Source organism: Mustela nivalis, assembly GCF_964662115.1.
Source record: "Mustela nivalis genome assembly, chromosome: 17".
NCBI lineage: Eukaryota > Metazoa > Chordata > Mammalia > Carnivora > Mustelidae > Mustela > Mustela nivalis.
The window spans coordinates 19,369,237-19,391,411 of record NC_139036.1 but is presented as its reverse complement, the minus strand read 5'-3'; the positions used below and the strand labels follow the sequence as shown (position 1 = coordinate 19,391,411).

General features: G+C 43.6%; 1 long non-coding RNA gene and 1 pseudogene across 2 annotated transcripts; one reads left to right on the top strand and one right to left on the bottom strand.

Annotated features, from left to right (window-relative positions):
• The first annotated feature begins 1,125 nt into the window (after nt 1–1,125).
• LOC309851476 lies at nt 1,126–10,392 on the top strand. The gene is made up of 3 exons (XR_014304798.1): nt 1,126–1,236; nt 6,685–6,785; nt 9,101–10,392. It is a non-coding gene; the product is annotated as an uncharacterized lncRNA (long non-coding RNA).
• Nucleotides 10,393–13,462: 3,070 nt separating this feature from the next.
• On the bottom strand, nt 13,463–14,143 carry LOC309852228 (histone H3.3C pseudogene; annotated as a pseudogene). Its single transcript has 2 exons — nt 13,987–14,143; nt 13,463–13,717 (listed from the first exon to the last, which is right to left on the bottom strand). The product of its transcript is annotated as a histone H3.3C pseudogene (transcript).
• Nucleotides 14,144–22,175: the final 8,032 nt, after the last annotated feature.

Sequence of the window (22,175 nt, the reverse complement as noted above, 5' to 3'; positions counted from 1 at the left end):
ACACACACAAGCAATAATAGCTAATATTCACACCTACTGAATCTAGACTCTAGATAGGGTTAAACAGTTACTCAATTTTTCTTTATATTTGACATTTTCATAAGTAAAATGTTGAGGGAATGTATATATTTTTAAAGATTTTTATTTATTTGTTAGAGAGAGATACAGAGCGCAAGCACAGGCAGAGTGGCAGGCTAGAGGCAGAGGGAGAAGCAGGCTCCCTGCTGAGCAAGGAGCCCGATGTGGGATTCGATCCCAGGATGCTGGGATCATGACCTGAGCCGAAGGCAGCCGCTTAACCAACTGAGCCACCCAGGCATCCCGAGGGAATGTATTTAATAGATATTTATTCCCTATGAGCTGAGTACTCGAAACATTGGGAGGGCCAGTGCCATCCAAGCCAATATGGTATTTTTTTAAAAGATTTTATTTATTAATTTGACAGATAGAGATCACAAGGAGGCAGAGAGGCAGAGAGAGAGAGGGGGAAGCAGGCTCCTGCTGAGCAGAGGGCCCAATGTGGGGCTCGATCCCAGGACCCTGGAATCATGACCTGAGCCAAAGGCAGAGAATTTAACCCACTGAGTCACCCAGGCGCCCCCCAATATGGTGTTTTTATCATGAACAAATGAAAGACTGGACTTCTCAATTCACTCTCCTGATATCTGTGGAAAATTGCTTTACTAACTATACGAATCTATGACATCTACACGATGAATGGTGCTCCCTCAATTCTACAACATTAAGTGGGTATTCCAAGAGATACGAAAATATGCAAAACAAAGGTCTTCATCTTGAAGAGCCTGATGTTCTAGAAGGGAAGGTTAAAAATGGCTAGAATCCAGGTAGAGTGCCCTCAGTGCCGGAGAGGGAGTTCAGATTTTTCAAGAATGAGATCATGGCGCCCCTTCTGGAGAGTCAGAGAAGTGATGAGATTTGTCCAAGGTCATAAAAGTCATTCCTAGAACATTCTGCTTTGCTATAACTGACAGAAAAGGGAAACAATTTTGCCATAAAGAGTGAAGCCTAGTAGTTAACCATTAAGCCTAAGTAGTTTGCCTGCTTGGAGTATTAACAGAGTCTAGGACTTGACACCTTCCACAAATAGCTCAGGCCCAGCAGGAGAGGAGAGAGTCAGCCTGGAATCTGGAAATTCCTGGAAATGGAAGCCAATCTGCTCTACATCAGGCCCCGTGCACTTCTGGGCAGAGAAGAACTGGCAGCCTGCTGATTTCGGTGAGCATAAGAAACATCTGGGGAGGGGCGCCTGGGTGGCTCGCTCTGCCTTCAGCTCAGGTCATGACCCCAGGACCCTGGGATTGAGCCCCATGTTGGGCTCCCTGCTCAGCAGGGAGTCTGCTTCTTCCTCTCTCTCTCTGCCCCTCCCCCCTGCTTGGGTTCTCTCTTTCTGTCAAATAAATGAACAAAGTTCTCAAAAGAAAGGAAAGAAGACAGGAAGACCAACCTGGGGAGTCTTCAGGCCCCTTTCCTTCATCAGTTCTGTTGAGACTCCGGATTTTCATCTTTAATAGCCTACTGGGTGATTCACACAGTGTTCCAGCTTCTTATTTTGAGAACCACAGTCTATGCACCAAGGGTTGGTGTGCGTGATGGAGGTGGAAGGGCCTCAGCTAAGGGGAACCTGCCCAGAGTATCGCCTACTGCATGGCAGGCACCCAAGAAACAGTACAAGGAGGGGAAGGAGGAAGGGAAGGAAGAGAAAGAAAGGAAGGGAGAACGAGCTGGGAGGATACCCACTTGAAGAAAAATTGGAGGTGCAAGTTGGGTGCTCCCCTGGAAGAGAATGCGTGCACAGGGCCATCTGTGGGAGACAGACTCTGTAGGTACATGGGCCTCACGGTGCTTCTGGAATGAAGGACAGGAGAGGGACCAAGCAACTAGCATGTAGGAAAGGCATGAGAGGCACAGGTTTTACGGCATTTTTAACCAGGGCCATTCCCTAAGGTCTTTGAGCCATAGCCTTCACATCTGCTGTCACCAAGCTTTCTGTGACAGAGGCAGCAGCTGGGCAAATGGGTGGAGGGTTGCAAGCCAGGGAGATCATCTAGCTGGTCACTGGGAATGCACTGAAGGGTTTTTGTTTTGTTTTTGTTTTTTAAGATTTTATTTATTTATTTGACACAGAGAGAGAGATCACAAGTAGGCAGAGAGGCAGGCAGAGAGAGAGGGGGGAAGCGGGCTCCAGGCTGAGCAGAGAGCCCGATGCGGAACTCGATTCCAGGACCCTGAGATCATGACCTGAGCCGAAGGCAGAGACTTAACCCACTGAGCCACCAGGGCGACCTGCACTGAAGGTTTGAAAGTGACAGAAAAGCTAGAAATCTGGCAATCATAGCCTAGCAACAATAGAGTGGTCCTTTGAGCAATGCAAAGGATCCAGTGTGGTGAATTTTCCATCCAGGCTCCACCAGTGTCCTACTCAGCTCCTTAAACTCAGGGGTGCCTGGCTGGCTTAGACAGAACACGTGACTCTTGATCTTGGGGTCCTGGGTTCAAGCCCCACGTTGGGTGTACAGGTTACTAAAAAAAAAAAAAAAAAAAAAAAAAGTAATAATCTTTTAAAAATTAAATAAACTCCTTACCCTCAGTCATGGGACTTCAGAGTTCCTAGCTTAAACAGTGATTAATGATCCTGTAACGTCCCAGTCTCCACTAGGGTTCCTTCACCACTACAGTCTTAGATCTTAAATCAAGACCTCAAGGGCCACCTTTCTAGGATTGTCAGATTTATCAAATAAAAATACAGGACACCCTGTTAAATTTTAAATCCAGGTAAACAATGAATATCTTTTTAGTCTCCATTTGTCCTGTGCAACCACTGTCTGTTAATTCATGACCAAAGCCAATATTTGGGGTATAGTTGTACTAAAAAAAAAAAAAAAATACAGGTTTTGAATTTGAAATTCAGATTTAACTAAGTATCCTTTCTTTTATCTGGAAATCCTACATCTGTCAACCCTTCCTTTTTTTCACAGATGAGGAAATGGTGTTCAGAGAGGTAAAGAGATTTGGCCAAAGTGACACAGGGGTTAGAATCCATTCAGGATTCCTGGCTGCCCCCACTGAATTCTCATCCAAATGCCTTACTTCAGAGTTCAACCTTGGCTTCTTGAACCATTATGGATGTGCCTTGAAGTCTCGGTGAAATTCCTAAATTTCAGGCAAAAAATGCGCGTGCAGATGTATGTCTTGTGTGTGCAAGTGCACACACTGATTTTCCTGAGGAGATGGTGTCTGCCCTTTAATGAGTTTCTCAAAGGAGTCATGATTTTTTTTTTTTTTTAAGATTGTGTTTATTTGACAGAGAGAGAGAGATGGCAAGAGAGGGAACACAAAAAGGGGGAGGGAGAGAAGCAGGCTCCTCACTGAGCAAGATGCCAGACACGGGGCTCCATTCCAGGACTCTGGGATCATGATCTGACCAGAAAGCAGACACTTAGCCACCGAGCCACGCAGGTGCCCTGGGAGTCATGATTTTTAAAACGAGGTTAAAACCCATGCTTTCACAGTATTATGCTCCACCTTCAAAATGCAGAACATCTGTTACTTTCGACTGAGGTCTCATTTCTGCTTCCCCTTTATCCCTTCACTCCCTCGCACAACACTGGACCCGGGTCTCCCTCGGAAAGGAGCAGATTTTGTCTGCTAGTACAGCAAAAAATATCCACTCCATCATCTCAATGCCATAAGATGTCATCCTACCCTCCACATCCTCCTTATTCCAAACCCCCAATTCTTCTGCTCTGTTCTCTATTTTCTTTGTTCTACCTCTTGGAACAGACGACAAAGGGTTGACCAGAACACCTTTCAGAGAGAGAGGGAGAAGGTAGCAGGGATATGACCTTTGGGACTGACCACTAGAGGTCCTTTCTCATCTGCAGTGATTTTGAAGTTTGTCTGCTAGGGATTAGGGTGTTTCCCTGGGCCACTGGGGAAGGTCTCAGCCTGTTACAGGCTTACTGTTGTAGTCTGTGTCAAGCACTGGGGGGAGTAGTGGTGTGATTCAGCAAGAGTGGTGCAGCATAAAATGGCTTCCTTAGACGTTGGGTAATGTCTTCCAGCATTAGGCTCCAAGGCAGCGTTTTTAAGCAGCTCAGGGTTTGAAGCTTCCTCCTCTCTCACAAGGGAAACACACACACACACATGCACATACGCACAGGACATCCTGTCGCTCACCGTCACCAGGCAAACGTCCAGCTTTCTTTGGAGCATAGTCTAGCTGCAGAGCCGTATTTACTGGAAGCAAACGAGGCTTCCGCTGGAGACCCTCCTTTGCATAGGCCCGACCTCCTTTGCATAGGTCATTCTAAAGGCCTGACCCTAGTAGCTTTATATTTATGAGGTTGGGTTCTTTTCTTTAAAGGTTGTCCCCCAAGTACGTAAATGTCAGGCCCCCATAGAGTCTGGATATAGCCTCTTCGACTTTAGGATACAGGATTTGGAGAGGAAAGGGGCCCGAGGGCTATTTGAAAGGGAGGCCGCCCTGGAGACTAATGAGTGAGAGTTTCCTGTGAGAGGAAGAAGTTTATACATGTGTCAAACGACAGGGCAGTCACTTAGTTTCCAAAGAACCGTAACTGCGGAGGCACCAGAAGTGAGGGAACTCTCTCTCGCCTGCCTGGAGCTTTCCTTGGGCTGTGGGAGCCTGCCAAATCTTAAGGGGCAGGGTAGTTCACTGACCGGCCTGTAGCATCCTGTTGGCTGCTTTCTGAATAAATAAATGGTCTTGCCAACCATTGTGTAGATTTGTGGTGGGGGGATATACTCCAGTCCCAGAATTCCTATGAGCTGTGATGGGCCATGAACTTTACTTTACTTTACTTTAAAGAGTAAGTAATCAATCAGGGTTGAATGAACAATGAATGCTATTCAGGAGGTAGAGATGGATTCTGGAATCCAGATTAAATCAAGATGCAACAATTTCAGAAGCAGGTGAGTGTAAGGAGCCGAGAGTTTCTTCTGAAAGAGAACAGTGCTGGAAATTTGCAGCCAGCGATGTGGTGGGATGGACTGGTACCCACCGGTAGAAGCTGACCCAGCGCATTTCTTCCACCCTGCATTCAGTTACTACAACCCCATAGCTTGAAATCAGCCAGGCTGGGAGTATTTACACCATTGAAATTGGCAACTGCTGCAACTCAGGGCTCCCCCAACCAGGACCGGTTGTTAGATAGTTACCACCATATCACTGCCTGTGCTCTACCCCTAAAACCTCCCCTCACTGCCCTCCCCACAAACTGACAGATTGCAGAACCTGCAAGCAGGCCACCTTGTGTGTGTGTTTGTGTCTGGGTAAGCACACAAAGGATCACATTTGTACATTTCCCCTTCATAGTCAGCTTGGATGTCAGCAATCCTCCTGGCTCTGTATTGACATTTTTTTTGACCCAGTGTTTTTCTGCTACTTACAACCTGATCCCAGATGGTGATATCTCTCTCTCCCTCTCTCTCTTAGGTTCACAGTTTTCTCTCCCTTACATCATGAGGCTTTCAGTACATCAGGGACTAAGTAGCCAATTGTGAAAGCTTCTGAGGCAATGTTATTGTGAGGGCGGCAAATCACCTGAGCCATCCGTAAGTGAACCAAATCACCTGAGCCATCCATAAGTGAGCCATGCAGACCATATCAGCAACTTGCACAGTATCACCCAAATGGAAATTATGTTAATATTTGGTCAGTGTTCTTTCAAGATACAGGTTCTCACCAAGTACATCCTGTTCCCCTAAAACTCGGAGAAATTTGAGACTAGCATTTTGGGTTAGATGGACAGAACCCAGGAATGTTATGTCACTTCTGCGCCTGAAAGTCTTGAAGTGCAAAATATTACATGGGAGACATGGGGAGGGGACTGTCATTTTCATGTCTACTTTGGGCAGATAATTATGTAACAAATAGCCTTTGAGGAGATCATTACTATCCCCAATTTCCAGACAAAAGAATGGAGTAGTATATTCAAGAATATATAGCTAATAGGTAAGAGAATATTTTCGTAGCGACTTAACATAACAATATATATATAGAATGGCAGAACTTGCAGGAAAATCAATCCCTGTCTCATTTCTCCCCACCCCCACCTCTCCTAAATCTGCTCCCCCAGGCAACTCTTTTTGTTTTATTTTTTATTTTAAAAAATATTTTATTTATTTATTTATTTACTTGAGAGAGAGTGAATGATTGAGGGAGAGAGAGAACAAAGTGGTGAGGGGCAGAGAGAGAAAGAGAAGCAGACTTACCACTGAGCAGGGTGCCTGACAGGGGCTTGATCCCGGAACCCCAGGATCATGACCTGAACCACTGGGGTGCCCCCCCAAGGCAACTCTTTTTAGACTTTTACTATTTTTCTGGTAGTCACCTTAATATCTCTATCCTTAACCAATAGGTTTATTAGCAGAATGAGTGTAGTGACTTTGTTCAGTTTGTTTTATGTCTGTACCCTCAATGCTTTAGGATATCATAAATATCTGTTGAAAAAAATACCATCTTTTGATGTATCAATTGGCTTCCTGCTCTGTAAGATAAGGATCTGGTGTGCTAACATTTCCTTTTCACCTCCCCCACTGCTTCCCATTAAGGCTTTATCCATATGTTTACTTCCTCAGCTAGTAACCTTTGTAACTCTAAGTAATGCACAGACTCCTTTATCTCTTATTCCACAACTACAGACAATACTTTTGGACTCCAGCGTGAGGGTCCTGGTTTCACTACAGTTCTGCCTGACTTGAGGACCCACACCTCTTCCATCCCGCTGACTACTTCTGGGCCAGTGAGTGTCTCTCTGCCTTGTTTCTGAAAATATATTAAAAATAATAGCCACTGGGTAATGGATTTTGAACAAGAGGTATTCTTGGGCCAGGGTCAACAACCAGAGAATGGTCTGAAGATATTGGAGTGAGTTTATCAAGCTAAAGTTGAGTGTAGTTCAGAAGCATTAAAGAATAGGCACGGGCCAGAATTCGGAGAGCCGGTTATAATTGGCTGAAATCCTCCTATGGCCTAAGGTGAATTCCTGCCATTTCTTTAAAACAGGACTTGCATTTTACACTAGGAATGTGATGGGCCCAAGAAACTGGTAGATACTCTGGGTTCTATCATCAGCACAAAATACCCCAGGAATGTCCCCCAGCCCGATGTGTGCCCGGAGTCAAGTTGTTTCCTTGGCAAGTGGTGAAAAGGAGTGGGAGCTGGGCATAACCCCGGCATAAGCCTGGGTGTGGGTTTCATTAGAGAAAGTAATTGACACCGAGCAGCAGAGGCCATGAAAGGAAAACAGACTTGGCCTTTGTTTCCAGGGGCCCTCTGGCTGACATTACACACACAACGCAAACACTGTCCATGTTCGTGCTTGATACGGAGTTTTTGTTTCTGCCCAGTCCCTGCCTTCTTCTAGAAGACAGCTTCACTTGTCTTTTGTTTGTACTTCCTCATCCCCAGCAAGTCCCACTTGTTCTTAAAGGTACCTGCTGGCTTTGTGTAGCTGAGTTAGACAAGGGCTTGACCTACACATCTGGAACCTAGGCTTGAGCAACAGCGAGGACAGATGGCAGGAAAGCTCAGTTCTGAGCCCCACGGGCACCTGTTGGTCCTGCTATCTAAAGAGAACTCCAAGGGGCGCCTGGATAGTTCAGTTGGTTAAGCGACTGCCTTCAGCTCAGGTCATGATCCCAGAGTCCTGGGATCAAGTCCCACATCAGGCTCCCTGCTCCATGGGGAGTCTGCTTCTCCCTCTGACCCTCTTCCCTCTCATGCTCTCTCTCACTTTCTCTCTCAAATAAATAAATAAAACCTTTAAATAAATAAAAAAGAGAGAACCCCAAGAGGGGCACCTGGGTAGCTTGTTCAGTTGAGTGACTGCCTTTGGCTTGGGTCATGATAACAGGGCCCCAGGACTGAGCCCCACATTGGGCTCCCTGATGAGCAGGGAGTCTGTTTCTCCCTCTGTCCTTCCTTGTGCTCTCTCTCTCTGTGTCAAATAAATAAAATCTTAAAAAATAATAAAAATGAAGAGAACCGGGGCGCCTGGGTGGCTCAGTGGGTTAAGCCGCTGCCTTCGGCTCAGGTCATGATCCCAGGGTCCTGGGATCGAGCCCCGCATCGGGCTCTCTGCTCAGCCGGGAGCCTGCTTCCTCCTCTCTCTCTGCCTGCCTCTCTGCCTGCTTGTGATCTCTCTCTGTCAAATAAATAAAAAAAAACCTTAAAAAAAAAAAAAAATGAAGAGAACCCAAGGACTAGTCCCTGTCCTACAGTCCAGCAGAAAACGACCCCTCTCTGCAGATTGCAGAGTTGCCCGTGGGAACCTGGCAATGTTTGCTTGATCTCTTTGCAGACAGTTACAGATAGTACAGATAGTACCTGCCTGCTAGGAGAATATCATAAGAAGTAGTGGGGGAGCTCAGGTCATGGCAAGATGAGATTGGAATTGTATACATTTAGGGTCTGGACTTGAACAAAGCCACATCATTAGTTTGGTCAAGAATCAATTAGGAGTATCAGGAAAAAACTGGAAATGACTTAAATATGCAAATCTATTTCTCTCTTATATTTAAGAAGTCCAGAGATAGTCATCCCATGATTGGTAAGGTATGCCATGGTATCCTTCTTAATCCTGCATGGCTTCTATTCCCAAAGTTATCTCTCTCTCTCTCTTTTTTAAGATTTTATTTATTTATTTGTCAGAGAGAGAGCACGTGCACAAGCAGGGGTAGCAGCAGGCAGAAGGAGAAGCAGGCTTCCCGCTGAGCAAGAAGTCTGATGTGGGACTTGATCTCTGGATCCTGGGATCACGACTTGAGCCAAAGGCAGATGCTTAACTGACTAAGCCACCCAGGCATCCCTGCCAAGGTAATCTCAACATGGCTCCTAGACTTCTGGTCGTTGGGTCCATATTATAGCCAACACAGAGGAAAGAGAGCAAAGCAGGGCTCTGCTTTCCTTTAAGGCTGTTGCTTGGAAATAGCTCATAGCTCATACCAGCTACTTACATTGTTCATACCAACTACTGCTTCTCTGTCATTGGCCAGAACCCGGTCACGTGACCATACCTCCCTGCAAGAAGCCTGATCATTGTTGTTTTTATTCCAGGCAATCATGTGCCCAGCTAATAATCAGGGATTTTGTTCCTCAGTACAAAGGAAAATGGAGATTGAAGAACAACCAGTCGTCTCTAATCCCTGATGGAGCAGATCAATACGACACTCACTGCCTCCATTCAGGCCACTCTTATTTGGGTTGACTGGCCTAACCAAATATTATACATGTTTGAGAGTCAACTCCCAAGGATAAAGATGAAGCGTTCTCTCAGGTTGCACCCGCTCCACTGACCTCTCAGGTCAGGGCAGACCAACTCCATTTGAGGGATTGGGATAATTAGTAACTCAATGTATCCTGGCTAAGAAGGCATGCTACTTAGAGATAAGCTTTGTCCTTGCCACAGGAAAAAGGCAGTAGGCTTAAACCTGTCCCACCACACAGCCATGCCAACTAAAGGAGGCAGGGAGAAGCATCTCCAACAGAGGTGTACCCAAGAACACTGGACTCCAAACTAGGATTTTATTTAGACCTTTCCCCTGTCTTCAATGACTAACATGGTGGGTCAAGGTATGCCTTCTGGATCACAGAGCAATGAGAATTCAGGCCATGCCAGATGGAGGAGTGGAGGGCTTCACTGACCAAGACCTGGTGAATCAAGGGGCATCCCTGGTCCAGGTAAAGCCATACCTGTGTGTGGTCACTTCTCCCTGTGTGTGAGCAGGACTCCTTACCTCATTCCTAACAAAGAGATTATGGTGGAAGCTTTGGGATGTCACTGCTGAGAATAGGTTACAAAAAGACTATGGTTTCTGTGTTGGCCTCCGTCTGAGCACTTACTGAGGGAATCCAGTTGTGGGAGGCCCTTGGGGAGGTCCACATGGCAATGAACTCCTATCTCCCTCCAGCCCACAGCCAGGAATGATCAACACCTGGTGAAAGCCACATGAGTTAGCTTGAAAATGGATCTTCTCCAATCAAGCCCCAAGAAGATTGCAGCTCTCACCGATAGCTTGACCACAACTTTGTGAGGAACCCTGAACCAGAGTCACCCAGCTAAGCTGCACCCAGATTCTTGCCCCGCAAAAACTGTGACAGCATGCCTATTGTTGTAAACCGCAGAATCTTGGGGTACCTATTTATGCAGCAATAAATAATGAATATAAGTTGTTTACATCTTAAATCCTGCAAGTTTACTCCCATTCTCAACTTTTTAGACTCGCTATCTCAGCCTCAATGTGCCAGGTTCAGGCCATGCAAGAATGTGAACACAGAGCTGAGATAATCCCCTTGAAATTAGAGAAATATTTCTCCAGGCAGCATGAGTGTCACGAAGAAATACTATAAATCACTTTCTTTATTTAAAAAAATGTGTGGGAGCGCCTTTCCGTAGCAGACGACATGCCTCTGCTTAAAGAAGCGGAGTCTCGGAGTCTTGTTTCTTCTTGCAACATGCTGAAAAGGCATGCATTCCTTGGTTGCATTGCATATTTGCAACCTCCTCTCCTTCCTTCATCCCCGAGTCAAGGTCAGGGCACCTGTTGTTCGCTTACTGGCTGGGAGTGAAGCAGTTCATGGATTAGCATTCCAGTGCAACCTGTTATTCTTAGAATAACGCTCTTCTTTGCTAAGCATATGGCCAGGTTTCCATCAGTAACGACTCCAACATCTATTTTTTTCACAAAATAATTATTATAGATGAAAACTCTCTTCTCCCATAGCATGAATCTGCAGCGATGAATAGAATAAAATGTCACGGAGCATTATCCCCTCCTGTATGTTGCACACATATAGCAAGGGCTGTTTTGTACATAGAACATCAGCCTTTTCCTTCGTATGTGAAGGGAAATATCTTTTAGGATGCGCACACGACCCTATTTGATTTTTACATTGTAGGCTGTTGAGTTTTTGCATCAGCCTAGAGCATCACTAGATAAACAACTTTTGTTTGCCTTCTACTCAAGCATAAAATGTGTCATTAGCTCTGTAATTGGATTTAGACCTTTCTGGTAATAATTTATAATAATTTATAGCCTTGTTTTGCTGCAGAAGTATAGATTTCAATAATGTTCTATAGTTATATTTTCTGGCTCCCTTTAAAAACCAAATTCATCAATTTGGAAAATATTATTTTGTTCTTACTCTAGAAAAAATGTTATTATTTTATTGAGAGGTCACCATGTTTTGTTTGAAAAAGACAATAAAAAGTCATGGGTGGCTTTATGTTTATATCTGAACAAGTTCATAATAAACAATACATTGAGGAATAGAGATGAATAAATTGCTAGTCCAGTAATGTCCAATTTTCAGATACTCACTATCCCTTTTGCTATTTGCACTATAATTTTTTGCCTACTTGTGCAAAATAATTACATTTTCAGATGTGTAGCCTACAACATAGTTACATATTCTCACTAGAGTCCTACTCATGACTTAATTCTATCATGCTACTTTGATTTGTGGTATTCACCTTACTATATTCGTGGCTTTTATATTATTTATTTTATTTTTATTTTTATAGAGGGAAGGAGAGAGAGAGACAGAGAGAGAGACTCTTAAGCAGTCTCCACACCCCACATAGAACCTGATGAGGGGCTCAAATTTGCAACCCTGAGATCGTGACCTGAGTTGAAATCAGGAGTCAGACACTTAACCGACTACATCACCCAGGCACCCGTATTTATGATTTCTTTTTAAAAACTTTAATAACAGGGTCATTTGGGTGGGTCAGTGGGTTAAAGCCTCTGCCTTTGGCTCAGGTCATGATCCCGGGATCCTGGGATCGAGCCCCACATCCCGCTCTCTGCTCGGCGGCGAGCCTGTTTCCTCCTCTCTCTCTGCCAGCCTCTCTGCCTGCTTGTGATCTCTGTCTGTCAATAAATAAAAATCTTAAAAAAAAAAACTTTAATAACAGGTTGATTGAGATATAATTCACATAAAGTTTGCCCTTTGAAAGTGTGCAACTCAGTGGTTTTCAGAACATTCATACAGTTGTGCAACGATCACTGTTATCAAATTTTAGAATAATTTCATCACCCAAAAAAGGAACCCTCCCCCTATTAGTAGTCACTCCTATTCCCCCCTTCCCTCCAGCCCCTGAAAACCACTAACCTGCTTTCTGTCTCCACAGATTTACTTATTCTGGATATTTCCAATAAATGTAATCACACAGCATGTGGTCTTTTATGTCTGACTTCTTTCACTTAGCATGATGTTTCCAAGATTCATCCACCTGATTATCTGTCATTACTTCATTCCTTTTTATGGCCAAATATTTTTCCATTATATAGATATGACACATTTTTACTTATTTCTTCATCAGTACATGGGCAATTAGATTGTTTCCACTTTTTGGCTGTCATGAATAATACCACCATGGACATTCATGTACAGGTTTTTGTGTGGACAAGTGTTTTTATTTCTCTTGTGTATATACCTATGAGAGGAGTTGCTGGTTCCTATGGTAACTCTATGTCTAACATTTTGAGAAACTTCCAAACTGGCTGCACCATTTTATAATTCCCCGCAGCAATGTGTGAGGGTTGCATTTTTTCTGCGTATTTATCATCATTTGTTATTGTCTGTCTTTTCCATTTTAGCCATCCTAGTATGCTTAAAGTGGCATCTCATTGTGAATTTTTTGGTTAACAGATTTACTGAGATATAATTCACCTCCATACGACTCCCCCATTTCAAGTGTATGACTGAGGGCTGGCTCCGTGGGTGGAGCACATGACTCTTGATTTCGGGGTGGCAGGTTGAAAGACAACATTGGATGCAGAGATTATTTTAAAATAAGATTTCTTTTTAAAGTGTACAATCCAGGGGCGCCTGGGTGGCTCAGTGGGTTAAAGCCTCTGCCTTCGGCTCAAGTCATGAACCCAGGGTCCTGGGATCGAGTCCCGCATCGGGTTCTCTGCTCAGCAGGGAGCCTGCTTCCTCCTCTCTCTGACTGCCCCTCTGCCTACTTGTAATCTCTGTCTGTCAAATAAATAAATAAAATCTTAAAAAAAAAAAGTGTACAATCCAGTGGTTTTTCATATATTCGCAGTTGCGTAACCATCACCACAATCATTTTAGAGCACTTTCATCATCTTCAAAAGAAACTCCATTCCCTTTCGCAATCTCACTGTGGTTTTCCTATGTGTTTCCCTTGTGAATAACAATGTTGAACATCTTGTCATGTGCTTATTGGCCGTGTGTACATCGTGTTTGGAAAAATGTCTGTTCAAATCTTTTGTTTGAGAGACAGAAGGGAGCACAAGCAGAGGGAGAGGGACAAGCGGGCTCTGTGCTGAGTGCAGAGCCTGACGTGGGGCTTGATCCCATGACCCTGAAATCGTGATCTGAGCTGAAATCAAGAGTTAGATGCTTAACTGACTGAGCCACCTGGTTGCCCCACATCACAGTGGATTCTTAAGCATGTTCTCCACATATGCCAGGTGCTAGTTGGATGTCTTTTGGCATAATTGTTATATGCTTGGCATGAGGGGTACGCAGGTTGGTGTCTTCAAAGAGGCCCAAGAGGCTCTGGAGTTAGACTCGCTTGCCTCCTGCAAAGCATGAATAGCTACACTCCAGAAGTGCAGGTTTGTTTTGAAGTCCTGAGCAATTTCTCACACCAGACTCTGGAAAGGAAGTTTGTGGATCAGAAATTCAATGGCGGGACACCTGGGTGGCTCAGTCGGTTAAGTGGTTGCCTTAGGCTTGGGTCATGATCCCTGGGTCCTCAGAATGAGTCCCACATAGGGCTTCTTGCTCAGTGGGGCGGCTGCTTCTCTCTGACTCTGCCTGCTTTTGTTCTCTTTCTTTCTCTCTCTGACAAATAAATAAAATCTTTAGAAATTAAAAAAAAAAGAAAAAAAATAGAAAAAAATTTTAAAATCTTTTAGAAAAAAATATTTAGAAATAAAAAAATTCAATAAACTTCTAATAATGTCTAATTCCACAGAGTGCCACAGTACCAGGCCTGTAGTGATGAGGTTTCTTCACCCCTCCAGTAGAGGGCACACTCTTGCACGTGGCTTTTTTAGCAGGTTGCTTCCTTGGTGCTTTACCACAGGTCCACTGGCAGGCAGTAGACTTTGGAACAGCCATGGTATAAAGACCTTCTTACTTACCCCCCTTTTCCTTTGGCTGGGCTTGGCAAACTAGAGGTGGCCCTGGTGTTAGTGAGTGACAAGAGAAGGTGGTGAGGAGGCCTGAGCTGCTAGTTCTTTTTAAAATTTTTGGGAAATGTGGTTCACGGGGATAGTGGCAATGAAAATGCAAATTTAATCACTGTTGGGTCAATGTTCTTAGTTGCAAGCAGCAGAAACTAACTCTAGGTGGTTTAAGCACGAAAGAAAATTTACTAAAACGATGTTACTGGGTGATGGAGAAATAGGCTCGGAAAATAGAACAAGGGGTGTTCTAGCAGTAACCAGGTCCAGAGGCTAAATATTACTATAAATCAGTCCAGGAAGATCCCGTGATTATACCTGCTAAACCACTGAATGCCACAGGTTGGTGTGCGCTCCCCGGAGGCCCAGGACACTGCCCCACTGCTAAACCGTAGCCCCAGCAAATGGATCTTTCTGCCACCAAGGCGGCCTCTAGGCACCACAACCAGTTCCTGCTCTCTGTGTCACTTGCTCGCGATCCAAAGCTGGAGAAATGACGGTACAAGATCATGTCTACGCTTACCTCTCAGATCTGTTGATGCTTCCCAGTCTGTCTTTGGAATAAGACTGGGACAGGTCAAGGGTGCTGCAATCTGGTTGGAAGGAGGTCATGTTGAAATTGCATTTAGGAATATTACTTGAGTTTTCTGAGCCTCACTTCTCTCTTTTTTCTTAAATAGATATTTTGTGGGGTTTTTTTTTATGTTTTAAATTTTTTATTTTTTTATAAACATGTATTTTTATCCCCAGAGGTACAGGTCTGTGAATCGCCAGGTTTACACACTTCACAGCACTCACCAAAGCACATACCCTCCCCAATGTCCATAACCCCACCCTCCCTTCTCCCAACCCCCCAGCAACCCTCAGTTTGTTTTGTAAGATTAAGAGTCACGTATGGTTTGTCTCCCTCCCAATCCCATCTTGTTTCATTGATTCTTCTCCTACCCTTTTGTGGGGTTTTTAAAAAATATTTTATTCATTTGTGAGAGAGAGAGAGAGGATAGAGGGAGGAGCAGACTCCTCACTGAGCAGAAAGCCCGGTACAGGACTGGATCCCAGGATCCTGAGATCATGACCTGACCTGAACGCAGAGGCTTAACAGACTGAGCCACCCAGGAGCCCCAAGCCTCATTTTCTTTGTCTAGAAAATGAAGATATAATAATGCCTTTTTTACAGGGTCATTGTGGGAGTTAGAGGAACAATGGACATAAAGTGAATAAGACAGTGTTTGGACACAGAAATGTTAATAACCGGTGCCTGTTTATAGTCTTGGGTCAGTCTATTTCTTGGCTACCAGGTCCTTTTTCTTGGAGTCAGCAAAAGTCTGTTTTTCACTGTAGCTTTCGAACCATCTCTGACTCCTAAGCTTTTGTATTCCAGCTCCTAATCAATGCCAGTGTTCCTGAACTTGAATGTCTGACCTACTGTGAAGTAGAGATGCCTCCTGTTGAACTTGGTATTGGACTTGTCCTGACCATGCTATTGGCTGAAAGCTGTCAGGCTTAGAAATGCCTCTCCACTGCTTTCACAATTAGCCATGGTACACTGGCAGGACACAGGGTAGAACAATCGGGTGTTGTAAGCACAGGCTCTGGAGTTAGACTGTGTAGACTCAAACTCACCCATCTTCATCTCTTATTAGGTATTAACTTCGGAGAAGTTATGTAATCTCTCTGTTTCCTCTTCTCTAAATATATTAGAACAGTGCTAGGCCAGGAGCAAGCTCTGTAGTACTTGCTTTTATTTTATTTTATGTATTTTTTTAAGTCTGAGACTCAAACCTAAGCACTGAGGAAAGAGGACACCTGGCAACTAAGATGCTAAGGTCAGACTGTGCCACATAAGGGCACATAGGCCGTAATCTTGTGGTTGTGAGACCAAGCCCCATGTCCGGCTCCGTATTGGCTGTGGACTCTGATTAAGACTCTCTCTCTAGGGGCACCTGGGTGGCTCAGTGGGTTAAAGCCTCTGCCTTCGGCTCAGGTCATGATCCCAGGGTCCTGAGATGGAGCCCCGCATCGGGCTCTCTGCTCAGCAGGGAGCCTGCTTCCCTTCCTCTCTCTCTGCCTGCCTCTCTGCCTACTTGTGATCTCTGTCTGTCAAATAAATAAATAAAATCTTAAAAAAAAAAAAAAAAGATTCTCTGTCTCTCCCTCTTCCCCCACCCCAACCCTCACATATGTGTGCACTCTCTCCCTCTTTCTTTTTTTTTTATAAATTAATTTATTTATTCTCAGAAATACAGTATTCATTATTTTTTCACCATACCCAGTGCTCCATGCAATCTGTGCCCTCCATAATACCCACCCTCTTTCTAAAAAAAAGATGAATTACACATTTTGTTCTCTTACAAAAAGACTAATATTCTAAAATTCCAGGGGTGCCTGGGTAGCTCAGTTGTTGGGTGTCTGCCTTCGGCTCAGGTCTCGATCTTAGGGTCCTGGGATCCCATCCTGCGCCAGGCTCCCTGCTCAACAGGAAGCCTGCTTCTTCCTTTCCCACTCCCCCTGCTTGTGTTCCCTGTCTTGCTGTGTCTTTCTGCATCAAATAATAAATGAAATCTTAAAATAAAATAAATGAAATAAAACAAAATAAAATTCCTGACCTTTTCTCTTATGACAAGTGACTTTCACTACTATGCTACCTAACAGATATTAAAATAATGAATGCATTTAGATAATATCTTTAAAGAAAGGGTGGTGCAATGTGAAAGTAACTACTTTTGCAAAGAAACCCTTTTTACTGAGAGATCATTTTGAAAATGATGCCTGGAAATGTTTCCATTGTTATTCCTGAAATTGGTATAATTGTATCATCACCTAGGAAACATTTGAATTTTCATGCTTAAAAAAATTTGGAAACAAAGTCCTCTAAGCTATTCATATTCGAGACATCAGTTTACAATGACTTTAACTGGTTTGCAAGAATAACTCTTTGACATCAGTAAATTTATTGGCTGAATTTTTATAAAACTTTGCATAACTGGTGGATGAAAATGAATATTCAGATTTAGTAATGCATTTTTGGTGTATTTTAATACTACATTACTTTGTGAGTATCTTTTTTCAGCTATGATGATGAATAAAACCTTTTTTCAAAATAAACCAAAGTTAGAAATATGTTTGTGCATCTCTGAGTCACAAATTATTAAGCCTACATTAAAACAAAAACAGTGAAATTTATTCAGGTATAGAGAGAGCAAAAATGTTTTGCATCTCTGAGAAATCAGATAAAAATTTAAATAAACATATTCATTTCCTCTCTATTTCCCTTCAATTTGTATTCTGCACATTTTACAATGTTCATCTATGTTTAGTCACATGCGTACATTACTTAGAAATAAATAAATATGCTAGAGATTCATGCTCAATCATATTTATTGAGAGGGTGTGTTCTCAAAAGAATATAAGAACCACTGCTTACAAAGAGAAGTCTGAGCCTATGTAAGAGATAAAGGAAGAGAGGGGCAAAAAGCTGTTAAAACAGGAGACCAGTCAGGTACCTCGGCTTCACAACATTCCAGATCAGTGGTAATAAGAGAATGAATTAGGGTGGTAACATTTTGAATGGAAAGGAACAGATTCAAGAAAATGAAGTGATGAGAAGACAGAGCAAAAAGCTTTGGTGACTAACGAATGGTATTTTGAAAGCATGGAGAAAGGCACCTGGGTGGCTCATTCAGTTAAGCGTCTGCCTTTGGTTCGGGTCATGATCTTGGGGTTCTGGGATCGAACCCTGCCCTGGGACTGAACCCCTCACTGGGCTCCCTGCTTAGTGGGGTGTCTGGTTCTTCCTCTGCCCCTCCTTCCACTCTTGCTTTCTCTCTCAAATAGATACACAAAATTCTTTTTTTTTTTTAAATCTGCCATTAAAAAAAAATAGAAAGCAAGAGGAGGAAGGTATCAGTGACTGACCAGAGGAAGAAAAAGTTGATGGGACAGAAAACAATGAATTTCATTTTTTTTAAAGATTTTATTTATTTGACAGAGAGAGATCACAAGCAGGCAGAGAGGCAGGCAGAGAGAGAGAGAAGGAAGCAGGCTCCCGGCTGAGCAGAGAGCCCAATGCGGGGCTCCATCCCAGGATTCTGTGATCATGACCGGAGCCGAAGGCAGTGGCTTAACCCACTGAGCCACCCAGGCGCCCCTGAATTTCATTTTAAACATGTCAAACTTGAGTGCCTTTTGGGACCTTCCAAGAGAAGATCAAAGGAGCAGTTGAGATAAAAAGAGTGGGTGACAGTGGCTAAAAATGGCTTTTTCCAGTCCATATGTTTTACAGTTCTAACATATTGCTGTGAAGATAATATGCATTCATGGGAGCCAACGTATTTGACTTCTTAAAATATGAGTACACTTTAGAGGCACACACATCTCTCTTTCTCCTTCAGGACTTCCCACTGTAGCAGAAGATGGGTGAGAGAGGAAATCCAGAGGCTTAAAGTGGAGGCACTGCTCTGGGAAACTCAGATTCCAAACCCACTCTACCACTCACTAGTTAGGCAACTGTGGGGACTTATTTAATCCTCCTAAGACCTAGTTCCGCTATTATTAAATCATGACCTAATAATAATTATTTTATATCATTACTGTGCGAATTGAATGAGCTGTGTAAAGTACTTATATCCTTGCCTTTACCGTTCTGTTTTGTTTTTTAATTTTTCTTAAGACTTTATTTACTTGTCAGGGAGAGAGTATGCATAAATAGAAGGAGCAGCAAGCAGAGGAAGAAGCAGGTTCCCCACTGAGCAGGGAGCCCGATGCTGGACTTGATCTCAGAACCCTGGGATCATGACCTGAGCTGAAGGCAGTTGCTTAACCAACTGAGCCACCCAGACATCCCGGCCTTGTATCATTTTCAAGCATTATTTAAGCACTAAATAAAAACTGGTTCTAATTATTGGCTAGTCTCTGTAGTTCTTGGAAAACAAATTGGCTGCTGTGTTATCTTTTATTTCAGCCTACTACATCAGAGACTACATATTCACATACTTATAAAGCCTGTTAAATCTGTTCCTAAATAAGTGTTGTTTTCTCCCTTTCGATATTTCTATAAACAGTGGCACCCATGTAGCACATGTTTAAGGTTTTCTAATAATTTCATACAAAAGCTATATACTCACATTCACACGCACACACACACACACACACACACACACTCATTCATACACACACTAAAGACTATCCACAAAGTTCTCAGTATCTGAGACCTAAACTGAGAAAGAACTTTAAAATTCCTGTATTTGGATCATACCTATAACAATGATGATTATCCATATGTTAAAGACTGCATATTTTGTCTCCCCCCCAATTCTTTTTTTTTGTCTCCCCCAAATTCCTATGTTGAAATCCTAACCCCCAATGTGATGGCATTAGGAAGTGGGGCCTTTGGGAGGTGATAAGGTCATGAGGACAGAGCCCTTATGGGATTAGTGCCTTTATAAAAGAGACCCCAAAGAATTCTCTTGCCCCTTCTGTCACATGAAGACACAGTGAGAAGACATTTATGAATCAGGAAGTGGACTTTCACTAGACGCTGAATCTGTCAGCACCTTGATTTTGGACTTCGTAGCCTCCGGAACTAAGAGAAATTATTCTGTTTGTAAGCCACCCAGTCTATAGTACTTTCGGTACAGCACCTCAAACTTAGACATTTTACATCTCTATAGTATTTTGCAATCATAGAAATGATACACTTTGGGGTGCTTGGGTGACTCAGTGGGCTGGAGCCTATGCCATCAGCTCAGATCATGGTCTCAGGTTCCTGGGATAGAGCCCCGTGTTGGGCTCTCTGCTTGGTGAGGAGCTGGCTTCCCCCTCTTTCTCTCCGCCTGCCTCCCTGTCTACTTGTGATCTCTCTCTCAGTCAAATAAATAAAATCTTAAAAATAATAAAAAAAGAAATGATACATTTTTAGAAAAGACAACAGAAATCCACCATGTAGGGGTGCCTGGGTGGCTCAGTGGGTTAAAGCCTCTGCCTTCAGCTCAGGTCATGATCCCATGGTCCTGGGATCGAGTCTCGCATCAGGCTCTCTGCTCAGCAGGGAGCCTGCTTCCTCCTCTCTCTCTGCCTTCCTCTCTGCCTACTTGTGATCTCTCTCTGTCAAATAAATAAATAAAATCTTAAAAAAATGAAATCCACCATGTATATACTTGGTGTCCCTGAAGTAGAAAGCTGAGCAAATCAAGAATAAGAATATTCAAATAGAAAAGTAGTTTCCTGAAATGAAGAACAAAATCTACAAATTTAAATCACACACTGTGTTGTAGGAAAAATTAATACAAGAGGTCTAAAAACATGACATAGTCACATGAAATGACCAAACTTGATGAACAAGTGAATAATCCTACATATCTCTAGGCAAAAAACACAAGTCACTTGTAATGGGAAAAGGTAAAGCCAGATTCAAACTTATTTACCACAACGGTCCATGCCAGAAAATGATAGAGCAATGTTTACAGAGTTTTAAGGAGAAATGAGTGGGACCCAAGAATTTTATACCCAGCCCAATTTCTACCTGTGTGTGAAGGCAACCAACAAATAGTCTGACACATGGTTAGACTTTGCTCAAGTAAGGCAATATAGAAATACTTTTTATAGGGATGCCTTGAAGGCTCAGCTGATTAGATCTCTGCCTTCAGCTCAGGTCATGATCCCAGGATCCTGGAATCAAGTCCTACATTGAGCTCCTTGCTCAGCAGGGAGCTGCTTCTCCCTTTGCCCCTCCCTCTGCTTGCGCGCGCTCTCTCTCTCTCTCTCTCTCTGAAAAATAAGTAAATTAATAAAAGTCTTCTAAAAATTAAAAAAATTTTTTGTAAAAGCTACATAATGATGAAATCCAGCCAATTTGGATATTTCAGAATAAAAAATTAAGGGAATGGGGGAAATATGATATAATAGGACTAGTCATGAAGTTGAATCTATGTAAATCTAGAAATAAAGCAAAGCAATTACAGGTCCTTCCCAAACAAGTCCTCCATGTTTGAACAAAGAAGAGCCAGCATGCAAAGTGAGGAGGACATCCGTGTGGTGGTGTGACCCAACACAGGGTGTCAGAGCCTGAGTGGACAAGGAGGGCATCCACGCCCAGGAGCAGCCCCACACTGGGTGGGTGTCAAGAGTCTATGCAAGGGGGGGCGCCTGGGTGGCTCAGTGGGTTAAAGCCTCTGCCTTCGGCTCAGGTTATGATCCCAGGGTCCTGGGATCGAGCCCCGCATCGGGCTCTCTGCTAAGCGGGAAGCCTGCTTCCTCCTCTCTCTCTCTGCCTACTTGTGATTTCTGTCTGTCAAATAAATAAATAAAATCTTAAAAAAAAAAAAAGAGTCTATGCAAGGTACTGGCATTGAAAGGCTTCTTGAGTGCGAGACATTGGAGCCTGTGCAAGGTGAGAATAGTATCCAGTGGGGTGGTTGGGGGTGGGGTGGCAGTGGTGGTGGTTGAGAGCAGAGTGTCAGAGTCTGAGCCAGGTGGCAAAAGTGTCCATGCATGGGGACCCCTGGGTAGCTCAGTTGGTTAAGCGACTGCTTTTGGCTCAGGTCATGATCCCAGCATCCTGGGATCGAGTCCCACATCGGGCTCCTTGCTCGGCAGAGACCCTGCTTCTCCCTCTGCCTCTGCCTGCCACTCTGTCTGCCTGTGCTCACTCTCACTCCTCTCTCTCTTTCTCTGACAAATAAATAAAATTTTTTAAAAAAAGTGTCCATGCAAGGAGGTGACCTGGCAAGGGTGTCAGAGCCCAAGCAGGGTGAGGAGGACCTCTCCATGGCAGCACAGACTGGCACCTGAGAGCACGATGAGAGCTTGAGCCTGGTGAAAGAGAATCTCCATTGGAGGGCATAAAAAAAATTGTCTTGTCCTTAATTGTGATTTTTCTGACAGTGTGTGACTATTTTTTTAAAAGGGCACACACAGACTTTTTCTCTGACATTGCAACTACCTACGTGGAAGGAAACAACACAGAAAAT